The 21,612-nt window shown below is 34.3% G+C and overlaps 1 protein-coding gene across 1 annotated transcript in view; it reads left to right on the top strand.

Moving 5' to 3' along the window:
* The window catches only part of LOC127838685 (cytosolic carboxypeptidase 2-like), a 177,655-nt gene that overhangs the window by 25,430 nt on the left and 130,613 nt on the right, over positions 1-21,612 (top strand). The window lies entirely within an intron of this gene.

The following is a 21,612-nucleotide window of genomic DNA, read 5'->3' as shown; positions in this document are numbered from 1 at the left end:
AAATAATTGATTTATTTTGTCGCTGTCGAATGAACAAGACATATTGTGTTCAATGTTATTTTAATTTATTTTGGTATGTGTGATTTGTTTATGCAATAATATAGGGATAATACACATTTTCTCGAACATGATCATCTGCGGACGCTCTCAAAATCTGTTCCTGCCCTCGTACTGCGAACTTGGGCAGGAACGGATTTTTGGAGCGCCCGCAGATGATCATGCCCTCGAAAACGTGTGTTATCCCTATATTATTCATGAGTGATCATAGAAAATATTATTTTTCTTTGATCACGAGTGAAATAACAGACGATCTAACACTAACATGGACAAATTTTCTGTTTCTTTTATGCCCCTTTTTTCAAGAAAATAATTAACAGCTGTTTCCCTTTCGCTAAAAAGTTACCCTTTCTCCTGTGGCGTGCCTCAATACATTTCAATACACAAAATGACGTCATTATACCAGCGAAATTCTCCGGTTAAACTCTTTTGCAATATAAAAAACGGTGAAAAAAGCATGAAATAAAAAGAAAATTTGTTGGATTCATGTAATATTGTTTTTAATTCAATTGTGATCATAAAAAATATATACAAATCTTTAAGTAAATCTTGATATGATAATCTCAAAATAGAAAAAGTAATTCCAAAAAATGTGTTATTTTCATTGGTGAAAATAACAATTGGTTTATTTTCACTGCTGTTATTTCACTGCAGAAATATTTTCATATTTTATCATTAGGTATATAAGAAAATTATTTATCGAGTTGTTTATTACTGCTCAAATGGTACATGTGTTGTAGGGTTTTGTACTCCGTTTGACAACCATAAAATACAAACCGATTTCTGGAGAAACATGCATTAATGCATTTGCAAAAATATTACTCCTTGACTGGATTTTTTTTTAGCAAAGACTTTATAAGGAAAATTCCATAAAGTTTAAAGTTTCGTGCCTTAATAAGTGTGTGAGAACTGCATTGATTTATGTGGGATAAAATACTTTAGACACATGCATTAAGCCTAGTTTCCCCAGAGCAAGGCTCATACAGGTGTCACAGTCCCGAAATTCAGGTATTTAGCTCCTCTTTAAATACTTAGTGAATTTTGAACAAACTTGCTCAGTTGAATGACTTGATTGTATAGATGATCATAGAGAAAGTAATTGTTGCTGCAACTTAAGGTTTGGTAAAAATTATGGTCCTATTTTCCCATTATGGGGCATATAGTCCCAGATTTTTTTATCAGCAATTACCGTAAGTTACCATGTATAATGCGTCCCCATGTATAATGCATATTAAGCATATCTATGTCATATTTTGCCCATATTTTGCTCTGTCCTTCTTTAGCCCATCCCTGTCATATTCAGCCCATGTCTATCATATTCAGCATATCTTTGTCATATTCCATCCATCTCCTGTCATATTCAGCATATCTATGTCATATTCAGCCCATTGCTGTCATATTCAGCATATCTGTGTCATATTCAGCCCATCCCTGTCATATTCAGCATATCTGTGTCATATTCAGCCCAACACTGGCATATTCAGCATATCTATGTCATATTTACACCATCACAGTCATATTTAGCATTCTCTGTCATATTTTGGTCATCTCAGTCATATTCAGCATATCTTTGTCATATTCAGCCCATCCCTTGCATATTCAGCATATCTGTCATGTTTAGGCCATCACCGTTATATTCAGCATTTCTCTGTTATATTCATACCATCTGTTACTTAGTTAACATTATATATTCAGCAACCATGTTATACATCACAAAAATGTGTTTATGAAGTCGATCTTCTTCACATTTGACGAATAAATGTTACATCTATAAGCTTACATTGAAAATCTTAACATGAATATAAATATTTGGTGTGGTGAGTGTTTATGTTCTTTTATAGTTTACAATATCAAAGTATTATTGGTCGGAAACTCTTTCATCTGTATCACTAATAATAGTTTTTGCTGGTATATATTTATGCTTAAAGTACTAACTGTCATATGAATGCAAGCAGAACTTCAACAGTTAGCATTATTATAGTCACTATTGGTACTACAGTTATTGTGACGCTTGCCTGCTTAACCTTACAATCTTTTAGCCTGTCCTTAAACATTAGTATTCACATTAGATCACAATGGCTCTTAAACATGTATTGAATGTCCTCACACATGATAAGACACTTGATTGGAAATGTGATCTAAGTATATATTTGCAAATTGGCAGATAAGCTTTAATTGAGACTATGTGCCTAGTTGGGTTTACATTGTTATGTTAGAACCTAAAACCACACTGTTTAATATCTTGAGTTGACTAAATATAGTTAAATATTTGCCCATTAGTTCAATCATGTAGCAGTAATGTTACTATATTATAAGGTAAAAATATGTTAAAATGCCAAACTGGACGAAGGAGTAACATCTCAATAGAGACCTAAATGTTAATTGGAGTATTTAATACAATTCTCAAGGTGTTAACATTTCTGATATTAATCTTACAGATAAATGTGTACTTGTAGAAGCATAGGCTTTTGACCGTGGTTTACAGTATTCTATCTCTTCATTGTCAATATTCAATACGGATTGTCTTTACAAGGCCTTTAATATTGGAATATTGACATTTTAAACTTTACCTACCATAGGAGGCTATGTACAGTTATAAGTTCATAATTAACTGATAAAAGCCAAATACTATTAAAACCTTGAAAATGAAGATTAGGCTACAAATGCTCATAATATGTGATATAAGTTATTTCATGGAAAGGAATTGTTTATTTTTTAATTACAAAAAAGTAATATATAACTGAATGGACTAATAGTTTAAGGATTACCAAAAAATGTGCTGAAATATTTTATCAGAAGCTCTAGTTTTATTACAGAATATGACCACTTGAAAGTTCAAAGTGCTTGAAGAACTATTGAATCAAACTCTTAAGAAGATAAAATAAATAAACTAGCATATTCAGCAGGCTTTTGTTGACAGCCGTTTCATACAATGTGTGCTGCATTTTATCATCAAATATGGGTGATTAAAGTAATTTACAACCGGATTTTATGGCTATGGCTTTCATGCAACCTATCAATCTATATTGACAATATTCTATACATTAATAGAGACAGGTTTTTTTTCTGTTGCTACCACCAATATTGGTTAGCTGGAGGAACACATAGCATGGGGGAGAGTAAACTTTTACTTGTTGTGTTTTAAATGTCAAGATGTTGATTAAGTTGACTGCCAAAATGCCAGGAGCATTAGTTTAATCTCTTCAAGTTTGATATTAGTGTTTGAATAGGTTCATTGAATTCAGTGGTGATCAGAGATTGATCCTGATTGTGGATTAACATTGGTCCCTAGTAGTTGCAATCATGCAGAAATGACTTTAAATGTTACTTGATTTAGAAAGTTTGTGTTTTAATAACTACTGGAATTGTGAGCATCATATTCTCAATTCAAGTTAAGATGGACATTTGGACAAAGTTTATTGTTATAATCGACATACTTGTACTTTGGTACACTTTGATGAGATGATAATTTAGCTGTGTTAGTAATCAAATGAAAAAGCAATACATGGAATATGATTAAGAAAAAAATAATACTTAGTGACTGGGTAACAATATTCTGTATATGTGAACCATGGACTTAGTGCATCTCGAGTAGATAATTAAAAGGAAATGCCTAGAGAAGGGTACAATTCGATATAATGCCTAGCATGGTGAATTCTGCCAATAAAAATGAGGCCCAGCGTCCCCCGAGCATGGATAATATACCGCGCTTACCTCCCCTGTCGTGTGCCCAGACATACTCTGAAAACCCGTACGAGATCAATCTGTCCTTCAGAAATGTGGATATTCTTGCACTCCAAGAGCAAAGAAGTAAGTGGCAATTTTTTAAGGAGATATTTAGGTTATTAAGCATGTATGTTGGAATGATAAAACACTGTCTTTCTATTAAAACAATAACAACTTTCAACACATTCTGATGGGCAAGTCAAGTTTATTTTAAGTCCAAATACCTTGACAGATATGGTGAACTTTGTGTTGTTACCAATAAACAATTGGTCTCTTGTTGCTATTTCATGAAAACTTTGACGTGGCAATGTGGCTTAAAAGAAAGTAATTTACTATCATTAATGCCATATAATCACCCATGTTTAGCTGACAACGGCAGGTACAGGGTTGATCATGTGGTCTACCTGGATACTATTTAAGATTGGCTTTGGTCCATATACTATTTTGGGCGCCTGGCTGGTCACTATTCTGCCATAGGGCCCTCAGTGAGGTTTTCTATTTCTTATATTATACCAAACATATTTGTGCAGATAAATGTCAATAGAAAAATATTAAATAAAACAATATAAATTCCATTAATATTTATCAGTTATTATGAATAATATGTACCATATTATTAATGTGAGCGAGTTGTCACCCTGCGAAAGTTGGACACGGAAAAATTTGCTTCTTTATACAAAATTCATTTTTATTTTTATTTCACATATTGAGGTACATTTAATATTAAGATTACTGCTTATATCACAGACAACATGTTGCAAAACATTGATCCCAATTATAGCATTAAATTTTTGTATTTTTTAAGATGTGATTTATAATTTAAAAAAACACACTTGTGACCTGCCAAACGAATCGTGCGTTTACCCTAAATATTTTAAGAAAAATCTTTGCGTTGTAAAACTTGTAAAAATGTTACATATAACTAACATTCTAGCGGGCGCTATTAGATGCCTATCACAGGTCCATTATTTTGCATAGTGCCCTGTAAAGATGTGCGCGTCCGCTGACTAGATGCGCGGGCATCTTTACCTGGCACTATGCAAAATAACGGACCTGTGAAGTTTACATACGCAAAGAAGAAACCAATTTATGTGAGGTATAATATTTAAAGAATAGTAATTGCCTGCCAACATTTACTTGGAACTGACCTTTATGCAGGAATATTAATTTTTATTTAATAACAATATGATAAATTATATTTATTTCCATGACATAATCTAGTAAAATAGATAATTTAATATCCCCCTACTTAACTGTTATGTTGACAACTCACGAAACACATGTTAGCTGAGCTATTCCAAGTACAAAAACATATGAAAATTCAATCATATTTTATGGTAAAAGAGAAAGTAAGGCCAAATTTTTTTAATAAAACGATTTTCGGTTTTTTAGCTCACCTGAGCACGTTTTTTACGTGCTCATGGTGAGCTTTTGTGATCGTTTTTTGTCCGTTGTCCATTGTGCGGCGTCAACATTTGCCTTGTTAACTCTCTAGAGTCCACATTTATTGTCCAATCTTCATGAAATTTAGTCAGAAGATTGGTTTCAATGATATCGAGTTTGAAAATGGTTACGTTTGCTTGAAAAACATGGCTGCCAAGGAGCGGGGCATTTTTCCTTATATGGCTATACAAAAATCTTGTTAACACTCTAGAGGCCACAGTTATTGTCTGATCTTCATAAAACTTGGTCAGAAGATTCATCCCAATAAGATCTTGGACGAGTTTGAAAATGATGCCGGTTGGTTGAAAAACATGGCTGCCAGGGGGCGGGGCATTTTTCCTTATATGGCTATAGTAAAACCTTGTTAACACTCTAGAGGCCACATTTATATTTTCCAATCTTCATGAAACTTGGTCAGAAGATTTGTCCCACTGATATCTTGGATGAGTTCAAAAATGGTAACCTTTGCTTGAAAAACATGTCTGCAAAGGGGCTGGGCATTTTTCCTTATATGACTATATATGGCTATAGTAAAATCTTGTTAACACTCTAGAGGCTACATTTATTGTCCAATCATCATGAAACTTGGTCAGAAGATTCATCCCAATAATATCTTGGACGAGTTCGAAAATGATGCCGAATGGTCGAAAACATGGCCGCCAGGGGGGGGGGGGGCATTTTTCCTTATATGGCTATAGTCAAACCTTGTTAACACTCTAGAGGCCACATTTATTGTCCAATCTTGATGAAATATAGTCAGATGATTTGTCTTAATGATATCTTGGATGAGTTCGAAGATGGTTACGTTTGCTAGAAAAACATGGCTGCCAAGGGGCGGGCCATTTTTCCTTGTATGGCTATATAAGGCTATAGTAAAATCTTGTTAACACTCTAGAGGCCACATTTATAGTCCGATCTTCATGAAACTTGGTCAGAAGATTCATCCCAGTAATATCTTGGACAAGTTCAAAAATGATGCCGGTTGGTTGAAAAACATGGCCACCACAGGGCGGGGCTATTTTCCTTATATGGCTATAGTAAAACCTTGTTAACACTCTAGAGGTCTCATTTATTTTCCGATCATCATGAAACTTGGTCAGAAGATTTGTCCCAATGATATCTTGGATGAGTTTGAAAATGGTTTTGGTTGCTTTAAAAACATGGCCACCATGAGGGGCGGGGCATTTTTCCTTAAATGGCTATATATGGCTATAGTAAAACCTTGTTAACACTCTAGACGCCACATTTATTGTCCAAACTTCATGATATTTGGTCAGAAGATTGGTCTCAATGATATCTTGGATGAGTTCGAAAATAATTATGTTTGCTTGAAAAAAATGGCTTCCAAGGGGCGGGGCATTTTTCCTGATATGGCTATAGTAAAATCTTGTTAACACTCTAGAGGCCACATTTACTATCCAAACTTCATGAAACTTGGTCAGAAGATTCATCCTGATAATATCTTGGAAGAGTTCTAAAATGATGCCGGTTTGTTGAAAAACATGGCTGCCATGGGGCGGGGCATTTTTCCTTATATGGCTATAGTAAAACCTTGTTAACACTCTAGAGGCCATATTTATTTTCCGATCTTCGTGAAACTTGGTCAGAAGATTTGTCCCAATAATATCTTGTTATCTCAGGTGAGCTACTTTGGGCCTTTCTGGCCCTCTTGTTTTTCTAAAAGTGTCGGGTAGGAGGAGGGGAAAAAAAAAATATGGGTGACCAAATATGCACTCATTTTAAAAATGTTATGGTATGAAGTTCTTTTTACTAAGCAACTGCAGTGATTTTTTCAAACATGTTGATTTGCTAAAAGATCATAATCAGACTGAAGTTCTTGATTTGCAGTTTTTAAATCAGTTTGAATTTTAAAAATATCTTAACTGGTTCAAATGTTATGCAATTTTTTCACTTGTCCAAAATTAACTTTTTGTTGATTTTTTTTTTGCTGAGCATTTTTATCATAGTACCTTGCGCGTTTTGTGGACTTAGTGCGTGGAACAAAATAACTTTTTTTGCTTTCATTTTAATTAATTTTTTTGTTTTAATTGTCTGATTTGGTTGAAACTTGCCATCTCTATGTATTTTTTTCACAAGGAATCCATTTTTTGCATTAAAAATACTTGATCTCAACTAAAAACAAATAAGCTATTGAGGTTTAAAAGAAACATTTAATAGTTTATTGTCCAGTTAAAATCAATACTGCGAACAAATACAAACAACATAATAAAACCCTTTTGCTCTTAAATGTATTAAACAACAGTAATGTTACTTGCAATACATGTGTTGTTTAAAAGAACAATTTCTTCCAGTGATTGAACAATATGTCATAATGTTCATAATTTTGAACAAGAAATATCTTTAAAAAAGATAAACGGCGTTGATTGTGGTCGATGTTTATGAACGATCAAAAGTTATCTCTATGTGATAAAAAGTAACGGATGCCTTTTTTCTGCGCAGTTCTTAGCTCCATCACAAGCAAATCAATTACGGGGTGTTGCGCCAGATTTCGTGGCTTATTTTGCTTTATGTGATATTATTACTCAGATATCTATTTTTACAGAATAGAAAAACACAAGAAACATGAAAATAAACGAGTGAATATAGGTCAGCCGGCAATACTCAAATCTTATTTAATTGCATCATTATAGTATAGTGAATTATTGTGCTCATGCTAAATAAACTGGTCTAAATGGATAAATATTTCTAATTAATTTTATCAAAATTGGTCCTTATCATGCAAATGTTGAAAACATATTAAAAATCGATGATTGACATACCACAATAATATTGCCGAATATCTTTATTTAGTATCTTTCTGATCAAAACAGACTTAAAGTGCACAAAGTTTACGAGACGGCGTTTATATAGAGATTTCTGCAACTGACCGCAAACTGACCTTGATACCTTGCGGATTGGAATGCATGCATTAAAGTTAGGTAACAATTCTGCTGCTGAAACAACGGCTTGTTTACGCCAACTGTACACGACCAAGGCAACAGCTGTGCCTAAAATATTGATATATCGACAAAGCAACTAAACGAACTATTTACTCCATCAGACAAAAATAGCATATATTACAATTTTTTCCTTCAATGAAAAGTTCGCAACCCCTTCTGCGAACTCCGGTGATGAACTGTATATAAACTCTGACTTTCACACACTGGCCGCGAATTGACCTGAAACCTCGCGGGTTGAAATGCAATGCAAGTAAGTACTAAATATGAGAATATAGCCTTTAGTATAAAACGCTTTTGCGCTGGTAATTCTCTGAAAATAAAAGGTGAACGCACAAACTGTATTTATGTCAAAAATTGATTGTAAAACTGTTCTATCTATTGAGCCTTTTCATTAGAGATAAAATTGTTTCATGCAGTAAAACAGTGTTACAAAGACGCGGATATGTTTCCAATGTTCTGGTGTTATACTCAAATCAGCCAATGGAATAAATGAAGTGTATTCATTCGTACCTAGCCGCGGGAAATTTTATTTGAATATTATTGGACACTTACAAAGGTCAAGTCAGGGTGAAAAGCTGGCTTAATACAGCTTACGCCGAAAAAAAACACTGGCGTCCTGAGGTAATACATCTGGCAGGTCAAAAACATCAAGAATGAACTTTCTCTCTACAGTCTGTGTATCCTCTCTGATAGGCCATACAAACACTGACTTTACACCCCTGCTTTTCTTTCTTGCAAAATAAGTTTATTTCCATCACTAACCCATTGTTCAAAGAGTCAAGTCTTTGCAATGTTCACAGCGGATGCCAAGTGCCTGACATGTTGGACCAGGGAATTTTATTTTGGATACAACTGCTCATTTTTATACCTGAAAAAAAATATTTCAAATAATTAATTTATTTTATTTGGACATTCATGGTTTGAAATAGTTTTAAAACTGTTGATTTTGAGATTTTTGAACTTTTGGTTCAAACCAGTCCGGAACAAAACTGAAGTTTCGTACTCATTGAAAATAACGAAAAAACAGGTAATATATGCACAAATTCTTCCCTACAACTGCATTAAACAACACATACAATTTTATTCTTTAAAATATGACCGTATTTGTGCGTAAAATATTGAAGATTTAAAGTTGATAGGCGTAAATGGGTTTCGCATTTCGGGCACCTGTTAATATATTAAGTTAAGAATTAAAATCGTTCTTTTCTTATTGCTAACATAATAATTTTTAGTCATTTTAATACTATCAATTTTATAAAATCGTAAAGAAATAATAAAATATTTACTTACAAATCGATTCTATTCAGGATTTCATTTGACGGTTGCAGAATTGATGAGTTAACTTAACAGCATTGTGTACACACCAGTCTTATTGACAATAACATAGTGACGTCACCATCTATGTATAGAATGGTGTTTGCAGACTTTACTGGTGAAAGCGGTGTAGTGTTCTTGAACAAAAAATGATGGCGTAGCTTATGGTAAATTCTAGCACAATTGAACTTTTTCTTAAACCCGGCACCCATTTAATGTTTAAAAGCCATGTTTTGGCATCCGAAAAAAATTGGTCGAGATTATTATTCACTTTTTTTGGTTTCGTCAAAAGTTAGAGTCGGCAGGGTCCGAAAATCATTTTATTAAAAATTCTGGCCTAAGCATCAAGAGTAGCATTTTTGTTGTATTCTGGTCAGTAATCATGTTGAATTACATGTTTACAAAATTATTGTCATAACAAACTCGTTAACCAGATAATTTGACCTAAAAAATCTCAATATTTAGTCTTCCAGCCCCAAACATTATTATTTAAATTATTATAATGACTAACTGTATTAATACATGTTATCAATATCAATATTTGTGCTAATACCAATTTTGCTTTAATTATGGTAAAAATTTGCATAATTATGCTGATGATTTCTGATGTTATTGTTATGTACTTACTTAAATACAATGCAAAAAGCTTTGATGGCTAAAATAATCTCTTTTGTAATGTTTGTCTGACGCACATTTCCGTAATTTGTATGGGTGCTATTGCTCTCAGTTGGGGATAAATACAGGATAGGTGCAGTGGATACAAACAACTTTAAACCAATTAATCTTCTTGTAAATGGAAGTAGTATAAAAGGCTTGTGTGCCTACTTTGGGCAGGCTTTTGACAAATAAGGGTAAGACTGGTTAGGAAATATGGTAATACCATGTCCTCCTGATAACATAATAGACATATTTTTACCTGTATCTGTGTTTTGGGATATCACCACCATGTATTTATGAGCACGTAATCACTCCCATAAATTATTAGCTATAAATCACTGCTGTGAATTATGATCTATACATTTTCATATTGTATTATGAACCATAAATAGCTGTTTTTTGTTTTGTACCATAAATTGCAGTCATGTTTTTTTAACTATAAATGTCACATTTAAACATATATAATGAGAATTTAATAACCATAATATTTTATGGTTGGTAAATCACTGCTACTTATTGTGAACCATAAAACAATATCTCATTTATGTAAGCCATAAATCAACACTTTATTTTTAGCCATATATAACTGCCAGGAATTTTCAATAATTGCCACGCCCTAAATTGCGTGCCTGTTTTCTGAGCCATGAACTTCCAGCTTGAATTCTGAGCCAAACATTTGAAATAATACTTAAATAACCATAATGTTTTAGGAACCATTAATCACTTCCATGTTTTATGAATCATAAATCACTGCCATTTAGTATGAACTAAAATCTATGCAATGTATTATCAGTCTTCGAAATTAGCTTTGAAAATGTACATTCCAGTCGAACCAGTTACTTAAGAATTTTTACATGCCCAACATATTTTTTACATGCCCAAACTTTTTTAACCAAAAATGTAACAAATCACAACATGTTTGCACTTAAATGCTACACATAGTAAAGCAGGACATTTGTTTCAACAGTAGTGAATACAATGACATCTAATCAGTCACTAGAGTAAAGACGGTCGATCGTTACACCAGAGCGCTTGGAAAGAGCGTTCTCTGATGTCCTCGTACGGTTTCTTGGCTTCCTTTTTCTATAAATCATTGTCAATTTTCTATTTTGCAAGTGCTTTACCGGGCTTAGCCCCATCAACATACATTAGATACTACATAGCCTCTATGTCGACAATGACATTTGTTGACATTGACGAAAACGGAAGCGTATTACTTGATTGAAATAATCGATTCAAAAAGCATCTACTCCAATCTCTTGCACGACGGTCATATAACATTCACCTCTGTGTTAGGCTCAGAACGGACTATTGTTATGAAAGCGTCTCATTCATGTCATGATCATTCCAAGCGTTCATCATTGAGGTTACAGTATACTAAACAATCTCTTGCACGACGGTTACATTGCATTCACTGCATTAAAGAAAACTATCTCATACCATGATATCTTATATCAGTCTTAATTCATTATTATATAAAATTGATATGTTTTTTATGTTAAGAAACCAACATACATACACACGTCGAAGCAATTCCTATGTTCAATTGTTTACATTTGTGAAGTGCATGGAATGATTCCATCTGCGTAAATGGGCAATAAAATAGTTCCAAAGAGTTTTTGCATGATTTATCGTACATTTAAAAGTCATATTTCTTAATTTAATGCATGCGATCTTAAATATCCAATCAAATATACATTGAATGCCTTTGTTTGGTTTTAACTATTTTATAGACAAAATGGCGTGCTGAGCCTTTCGCAGAGTTGTATGTGATAGCAAGGAACGACAACTCTGCGTTGAGATTGCATCCAATCTATTACTTTCTAAAGAAACCGTCGATAAGAACTGAATGTGACCGAAATGGATCGGTCAAAAACAATAACGATGACATGAGCAAGCAGGTGCGTGTTGTTATACCAATCGAATATCATTGTTTTACAACTTCCAAAATTGAAAAATAGATTTGCAAATATCAAGAAATTACGATTTTTTTTATAAACTGTCAATTGGCTTCAATAATTAACATGCCTGGCGGGCCACAAACGTGAATTTTTGTATGCGCCTGGCATTAATTTTACTCGCCACGGGCGATCGGGCATGTGCTTATTTCGAAGACTGTATTATGAACAATAAATCACAGCAACATATGATAAGACATAAACCACTGCCCTGTATTAATAACCATGTATTATGCATCATAAATCACTTTAATGTCTTGTAAGACATAAATTAATGCCATGTATTATGGGCTATAAATAACTGCCCTATATTGTTAACCATAAATCACTGTCATGTACGTATCATGAGCCAGAATCTCCATGTATTATGAACCATAATCCACTCCTATGAATTATGAGCCATAAATTACTGCCATGAATTATGAGCCATAAACCACACCTATGAATTATGAGCCATAAATCACTGCCATGAATTATGAGCCATAAACCACACCTATGAATTATGAGCCATAAATCACTGCCATGAATTATGAGCCATAAACCACTCCTATGAATTATGAGCCATAAACCACTGCCATGAATTATGAGCCATAAACCACTGCCATGAATTATGAGCCATATATCACTGCCATGAATTATGAGCCATAAACCACTTCCATGAATTATGAGCCATCAATCACTGCCATAAATTATGAGCCATAAATCACTGCCATGTTTTATGAGCCATAAATCACTGTCATGTATTATGAGCCGTAAATCACTGCAATGTGTATGAACCATAAATCACTGCCATGTATTATGAGCTATAAAGCACTGCCATGTGTATGAACCATAAGTCAATGCAAATGATTATTAATTATAAATAACTGCTATGTATTTTTGACCATAAATGACTGAAATGTATTATGAGCCATAAATAATGGCCATGTATTATAAGCCATATATTGCCACTGTATTACCAGCAATAGATTGCCTCCTTTTAGTATTGACCTTATATAAACGCATTAGGTATAATGAACAATTATGAACAACCATGTATTATGAGCCATAAATTGCCACCATATATTCTGAAACATGAATTGTCAAAGTATTACAATACTTTAATCACCATAATGTTTCATGAGCCATAAATAACTACTGTGCATACAAAAACCATAAATCTCTTCAAACTATTGTGAGCAATAAATCACAAATCTATTTTGAGCCATAAATTAGTCTGCTTTATTGGCAATTTCTTATTAAATGCTCAAGCATATCTTAATAATAATAATATATACAGTCAAACCTGAATTCAGCGGTCAGTCAAGGGAAATTACCAAAGTGACCGTTGTCCACAGGTGACCGTTGATTTCGGATCACAATCCATGCTTTTTCCTGAATAATTGGTCCAGAAACATTTATCAAACGAGCCATAGCCTTGTTGAACCACTTAAACACCAGATCGTTCAACCCGCCGTTTTCTGTGTCATATTTTGGACGCTTCAAACTCACATTTCCATTCGATTCATATTCCTCCATAATTTCTCGCTAACGCCTAAGCACACTCTGCACTTGCGTACGTCCAACACAGAGCTCACTTGCTATAACTTTTCCAGATTCAAACATTTTCAAACACTTGACTCGCTCCTCTGATGTGAGGAACTTACGTTTACCACTCATTGTTATTTAATGATTTATTATTCCGCTTGCTTTAAAAAAAATGTTTTGTACGCTAGAAAGCTCTTTTGAAGAATGATCCGAAAATGTTATTTTTAAATCGATACTCAATGTTGTAAGTACAATGTACTAATTATCGGTCATTTAACTAGCAATAATTACTTTAAACGTGCCACAAACTCTGACTAATTTTCTTTTGAAGATACCCCCACAATTATCCCCGGAAAAGAAACCTTCTCAACACCTTATTATTTGTTTACTCGCAGCGGGCCGCTTTTATAATATCAAAGACAATTACCGCTTTCAGACGCTTTAACCGCAAAATAGACGGACAAATGATGTGCTGTGTTTTTAATTTTCGCGACTCGAGACGACTGATGCATGACCGTTGATTTCAGGTCAAACATGAATTTCGGAGTGGAATATAGTGGCCGTTGGCCGTTATGGCCAGGTGGTATGACATAATCATCATCTTTAAGCTTCTCACTGAAAACTTATGAAAATGTCTAAAAACCAGAATATATCCGGCTGGATGAGGACCATTAATCAAAGAGGAACAATGACCATAGAACCAGGGGGATCGATTGAAGTCTTTGACATTGTGTCAAATAAACATTGCATTCTGATGCTGAATAACATTTTCCAGTATGCTGCTTATTTTCAAAGTGTTTCTGATAAGTATTTATGAAACACATTCATTTATTAAAATTTTTGTTAACATATTATGGCCTATCACATTCAACATTGTGGGGGGGGGTCTCAGCTAGGGATCAAGTATTCCCTTATTATGATTGTAACAGACTGCTTGCAATTATGCTATTTTAATCTGTTAAAGTATATGCAAAAATATTGTGTAATGACAATCGTTTAATAAAGGTTTGCTAAATAAGTGAATTATGAATAGATTTGCATGATGCATCTGAAATATTAGCTAGAAATGGCGCAGCCGCGGCCAAGGTGTATCCCCACGCCGCAGCTTTTGACCCAGGGGTCAGATCAAAATTCCAAATAGTGCACTGTCACACATATGCTCATAGCTACCGTGTGTTTAAGTTTCAAGGTTCTAATATTAATAGTGTAGGAGGAAATAGTGGCCAGGACGGACGGAGAGACGGTGGAGATAACCACATGATCCCCCCGCTCCAATTCGGAGTGTGGGGATAATAAAGGGAAAAATTATGTACATTTTATTGTGAACTTCATGAGGAAATTTTGCTTAAATATAGTGCTGGTTGTCTGGCCTCACTTATTGAAATGTCAAATGCATATTATCAACGCAGAAATGTATAGTAAAGATTGGTCCTCATTAAGTATAGGTGTCTGTTGTTATGCCTTGCATTGAAGATGTAGGAGTTTATTTCTTTGCAGCTGTTGTGCCATTAAGGTAGATCAGTCTGTCACAGTGATGATGAGTCCATATAGACTTTAAATTCCACAAGATACCTGAACAAAGCGTTGACCTTAGTATAATGACCATCCTAATTCTTATGTTGCCTAATGGAAAGAGAGGAAATTCCCTATAGATTTGACCCTCATCATCCAAATTGGTTTGGTGAGGAAAGTAAGATGTGATTTGATGTTTTAGTTCAAAGTCACATTCATAGGTGCCCTTAATGTAAAATTTGTTTCCAAACATTACATTAATAATGCTGTCACCCGCACTAGTGCAAATAAGTATGCTGGCTACCATGGAGGAAAGGCAGACCACTATCAATTTTGAGGTCAGGTCACATTGTCTTGTTTCTGTGCAATATGTTGTGAATGCAAGCTTTGACCAGTTTGATCATCATCTTAATTGATAAGCTGCTTACTTGGGAAGGAGAAAAAAGCCTTTCCATTTGAGGTAAAACAGTCAGAGTTCAAGGTCATGGGATGGGAAAATTAAACTGTTTTTACACAACATCTTCTGGGGTTTCAGAAATATTTATAAATGGTATTCACATTATCTTTTGAACTGGATATGTTATCAAATACTGTTAATATTTATATATAAAATGATATTATGCTCATAAAAACATTTTGTTTAAATTCATGGTTTGAATTGTTTATGGAAGGCTTTTAGTCTTAATTGACTGTGCTGTTCAACTGTGCATGTGTTGTGTGTAAATATAATGGAACAGATTGATCTTTTGAATTGCATTATTTTAGATAAAACAGGCAAATATGAACTGCACACTTATCAGCAGCTGCTTTAATCAAAATGTAAACTATGTGTGCCCCAAGCTTGTAAAAAATGATATGACATGTTCAAAATCTAAATTCTCTATGCATGGGAGGCAATTAATACCTATGTTTAAATACATTGTGCAAACACCATTTGGCTTATTTAAGTGTGTCTTTTATTTGTTTAATGGCAACAGTAATTTGAATGACACCTGGACTATAAATATTGTGTAATTTTGGATTTCAAAATATAAAAGTCACTTTCAAAGAGATATTTTGGTTAAGAATTTGCTTTTATTGAGTGAAATGTTAGTGACTTCCCAAGATATTTCAGACTGAAGTAATTTTGCTCCATGCTGAACACCTTCCTCCAAGTGTGTGTTTTCCAGAAGTATTTCTTTCATGAATTAAGATATGTTTTCTTCAGGGATATATTTTTGGAATATACCATTTTTAGATATTAATAATTTAATGAGACTAAACGTTTGCCAATTTGACAATTGAATTTCTGGATACTTACTGCAAATACATGGCAACCAACATTTGCCAATATGCTGTTCGGATTTCTGGAAACTGATAACAAGACTTAACATCTGCCAATATGATTCCTGGATTTCTGGATACTGATAACTAGACTTAACATTTTCTAAGAGGAATGCTGGATTTCTGGATACTGATAACTTGACTTAACATTTGCTAATATGAATCCTTGATTTCTGGATACTGATAACGAGACTTACCATTTGCTTATATGAATGCTGGATTTCTGGATGCTGATAATTTGACAGAACATTTGCTAACATGAATGATGGATTTCTGGATACTAATATCTAGACTTAACATTTGCTTATATGATTACTGGATTTCTGGATATTGATAACTTGACAGAACATTTGCCAATATGAATGCTGGATTTCTGGATAAAGATAACTAGACTTTACATTTGCCAATATGAATGCTGGATTTCTGGATACAATTGCCATGACTAAGGCAAGGAGAGCCCAGTCTGGCAAGAATGGACAGAGTACATGATTTTTTATTGTATAAATTTCTAACTGTTAAATAACATTTATATTATTCATAGCATTTTTTTCATTATTTCCCCCATTTCATTATAAATTTATATTTGTTATAACCTCCATTATAAAGGAATGTTGGGGGTATATTCTTGAATAACTATGGACGTCTGTCAATCAGTTTTGTCTTTAATTCTGTCTGTCTGTCTGTCTGTCTCTGTCTGTCTGTCTGTCTGTCTGTCTGTCTGTCTGTCTGTCTGTCTGTCTGTCTGTCTGTCTGTCTGTCTGTCTGTCTGTCTGTCTGTCTCTGTCTGTCTGTCTGCCTGCGTGCCTGCCTGCCTGCCTGTCTGTCTGTCTGTCTGTCTGTCTGTCTGTCTGTCTGTCTGTCTGTCTGTCTGTCTGTCTGTCTGTCTGTCTGTCTGTCTGTCTGTCTGTCTGTCTGTCTGTCTGTCTGTCTGTCTGTCAACAAACAACATTCCAACTTGCAGGTATTATTCTTATGATAGTGAGTTGTGCATGTGCAATTTGTAGTTGTATTAAAAATAAGAAAAGTTATGCCCTTTTAATGTCCCCCAGTCTATAGGGGGGGATATATTGTTTTTGCCCTGTCTGTTGGTTTGTTGGTTTGCCTCAAACTTTAACATTGGCCATACATTTTGCAATATTGAAGATAACAACTTAATATTTGGCATGCATGTGTATCGCATAGAGCTGCACATTTTGAGTGGTGAAAGGTCAAGGTCATCCTTAAAGGTCAAGGTCAAAGGTCAAATTTTGCAATATTGAAGACAGCAACTTGATATTTGCCATGCATGTATATCACATGGAGCTGCAAATTTTGAGTGGTGAAAGGTCAAGGTAAAGCATCAAGCATACATGCCATAATTTTTGAGGTCCAAAGCGGGACATTCCATAAAAAATTGTCGGGACATTTGACCAAAAAGCAGGACACCTAAAACGATATATCATTCCACCTTTACTATTGTCAGTAAATAGTACTAACAAAAACTCTTGATACTTTTATTCAAGACATAAAACATCTGATATGACATGAAATCTAAAACATAACAATAACAGTTTTATTAAAAAAGACAATAGCAAACAACGAAATAAAATTCATCGTTTTAAGAGTATAAAATCTAGAACATTACGACAACAATACTCATTATATTAATTTCAATGGCAAACATTAACGCAGGGGAGGTTATCCAGTTGACTGAAAGTACGGGTTAAAGTACACTATCTACCGAACCACTTTTACTGTTTGTTGCGATGTTTTTTTAAGCATGTATCCATGCGCAGTTTGTTACTTGTCAATTGTCGCGGCTTAATTGGAGTAGGGTCAAACTGTCATGCATAGCACCTCGTTGATTTTAGCTTAATTGAAGTAGGGTCAAACTGTCATGCATAGCACCTCGTTGTTTTTATTACAATTACACCCAATTACACTAGACAGGATGGGTATCACTTATTGGACTGTTTGTTGCGATTTTGGTATATTGCACATTCGGATTATCCTGCTATTTTGGAACTAAACATTGAATGTAAAAGACTCATAAATGACGTAGAGTTAATTTTACGAAACAATTGTTTTGTAAACCGTTTAAAAAAAACCCCAAAAATAAACACATTTTCAAAATTTATTTCATTATAATCGATAGCAATAAGCGACCACTATTTTAAAGACCACCATGGTGTGAATGCCTGATGAAATCAATAATTAGCCGATAAATCGCTGATAAGGTGTCATAAACAACACTGGTACACACGATAAGTAGAATCGGATTGTTAATTGGGGGCAATAAAGGGATTAGCGGTGGTAAGTGTTAGCGAAACAGAGCTTGAATAGCGAATTTTATTGGGAACCTATAGACCTTACATCGTTTTTTACGAATGTCGGGACAAATCGTCTCACGGCGGGACGGCGGGACAAAGGGTCCAAAAGCGGGACTGTCCCGCCGAGATCGGGACGTATGGCATGTATGCCATCAAGGTCAAGGTAAAAAATATTGGGGGGGGGGGGGGGGGGACATAGTGTTTCACAAACACATCTTGTTTTACTTAGACTTTCTATATCATCATGATTATTAATATACACTATGAGAGGTGTGGATGTTTAGCAGATGTAATTTTACAAAAGTCAGTTATGAGATTAGTGTAAAAACAACAACAACAAAAACATTGAGGGTCCGCATTCTTTCTTGTTCACTTTTCAACATAAAGCATTCAAACTTGTAAGCATTCTTCCTTATGACATAAAGTTGTGCATGTACTATTTTTATCCTCCTATTTATAAATTACAAGTAATACTCCCTTTTTCAATTAAGACATTTTTTACATCATGCTGAATATTATTTTTTCACTGTTGTTCTTGTATAAAATTAGTTCCTATCATGTTGCTCACTATCTTAAAACTTAATAGTATGACAGTTATCATATATTCCGTACGAAAACATGAAAATCAGTGAATGCATTATATTATCTAGACAAAGTTAAATATCCAGGTAAATAGTTGCATGAGTTAGTAGGTTGTATATTATCTAAAATGCCAAGTCCTTTATTTCTTCTCTACAATACAATTTATACAATATTCAAACACCTTTGATTATTGTTGTAGGTGTAAATAATCTTCTAGGAAGCCAAATCTTCAAGGGCCAATATATTCTTCAGATTGCTTTTAACCTACCTAGTGGGGGCATTATTTGTTACTGTTTTACAAACTAATTACAAAATGTTTTAGTATTTCTTATACACTTAAAAACATTTAATAACTAATTTTATAATGGTTCACCTTGATAACAATAATACTTTGTCCTCCAACATGGGCATAGACTTTCCATTGTGAGATACAACTTATATCGTCCAAAACCAAACCCAATATAATAATTAAAGTACAAGTATACAAACTTACATCATCATAATGGATTTTGCTAAAGCATTTGATTAAGTACCCCACCAGCAACTCTTATACAAATTTAAATTCTTTAGAATTAATTCAAATGCTTTGTTCTGGATATCTGACTTCTTAACACATAGAACCCCGACTGTTTCCCTGGAGGGAATCATGTCAAACCATGTACCTTTAACCTCAAGGGGTCCTTTAAGGCTCTGTCATGGTTCCCATCTTGTTTCTGATCTACATCAACTACTTTGCTGATTACATCAAAAGTTCTTGAAGACTTTTGCCAGACGTACCAGAATGTTTCAGGTCCAAATCAGGACTATCCATAGAAAAAGGTCGGGACATTTGACCAAAAAGGGTACACCTAAAACGATTAATAATGTCATCTGTACTGTAGTTAGCAATCAGTACCATAAGTTACCACGTATAACATGCTACCATGTTCAACGTAAACCTGGTTTTTTAATGCAAAAATGGAAAGAGAAAACAAAAAAGACATAAAAACTTGCAAATCAGACCAAAAATGGCCGCCATTTTACTATTGCACTTTATTTTGTGTTCTTCAATGAAGAAGTGTTTATATGATCAGGAGCATGGGTTGCATAGAACTATATTTTCTCAAGAATATGAGTGGCCCTGAAAAGGGCCATTGTCATCATTGTGGTTCTTATGCAGTCGTTTAGAGTGGTCTGATGCGTCAAAACCTTCTGATTCTTCCTCATCGCTGTCGCTCTAAAAACACTTCTCTATCTCTTCTTCTGTCAACCCGGTCAGTGTTTTTTTCTAGTAGTCTTGCAGATCTGTGGTGTCCTATTTATCTGGAGTTTTAGAATTGGTCTTGTCGAATGTCAATCTTCACCAGGTTGTCCCAAACATCATTGCCTTCAGTCCCATCGAGGTTGTTGGAGATGCAGCACATCTTAAAGATGTTGGGGTTCAGTTTTTACCATGCGTCGACTATCCACATGCAGATTTCTTCTATCTCAGTCTTCCGTGTTACTCTCGTTGGCTGTAAAGGAGTTGTAGCAGATGCTGTACCACTGGTACCAGCGTATCTGTCATAGGGTTTTCATTGGCTTGTTGATGGACACATCAAATTGTTGCAGGACGCTATAAGTTAAGCTGTCCGCAATGATAGCAATGGTAGTCTTGTAGTCTGATTTAAGGATGCGCATCAGAGGTGGGGAACAATGACACCAGAAGGCATAGAGGACAAGAAGGCTTCCAGAAATCAAATCATCTCATCCAAAAAACTAAATTACCACATTCTTATAAAGATAAAACCACCACAAAAATCTTGCACTCAAAAATATCCTCAAATAGGATAAACATTTTTATTCAATTACTAATAATGCAAACCAAGCATTAGGATTTCTTTGCTGCAACCTCAAAATTTACTCATCAAAATTGAAAGATTACAATGTGCCTACAAAGCAATAGTAAGGCCTAAATTAGAATACCTCTCCATTGTATGGGACCAGCATACGCAAGTTTTAAAAAATCTACCGTAAAAAGATGCACTGCCGTATTCATTATAAAAATGGATGGGCTCAAATATTTGAATATTTGAAAGTTTGCTGAATCCTGAATATTCATATTGGAGTCTTCCATTTGTATGCAAAAAAAACAAAATGGCAAAAATCACATTTTGGGTTCAGTGATAAGACAAAAGTGATGCAAACTAAGATAATATGTTTATGGGAAATATCATATTGCATATAAAACTAAAATGTATTAAGTTGAAATGAAGAACATCATAA

Source organism: Dreissena polymorpha, chromosome 1 (genome assembly GCF_020536995.1).
Source record: "Dreissena polymorpha isolate Duluth1 chromosome 1, UMN_Dpol_1.0, whole genome shotgun sequence".
NCBI lineage: Eukaryota > Metazoa > Mollusca > Bivalvia > Myida > Dreissenidae > Dreissena > Dreissena polymorpha.
The sequence above is the reverse complement of the archived record's forward strand: the minus strand, read 5'-3'. Positions and strand labels throughout refer to the sequence as shown.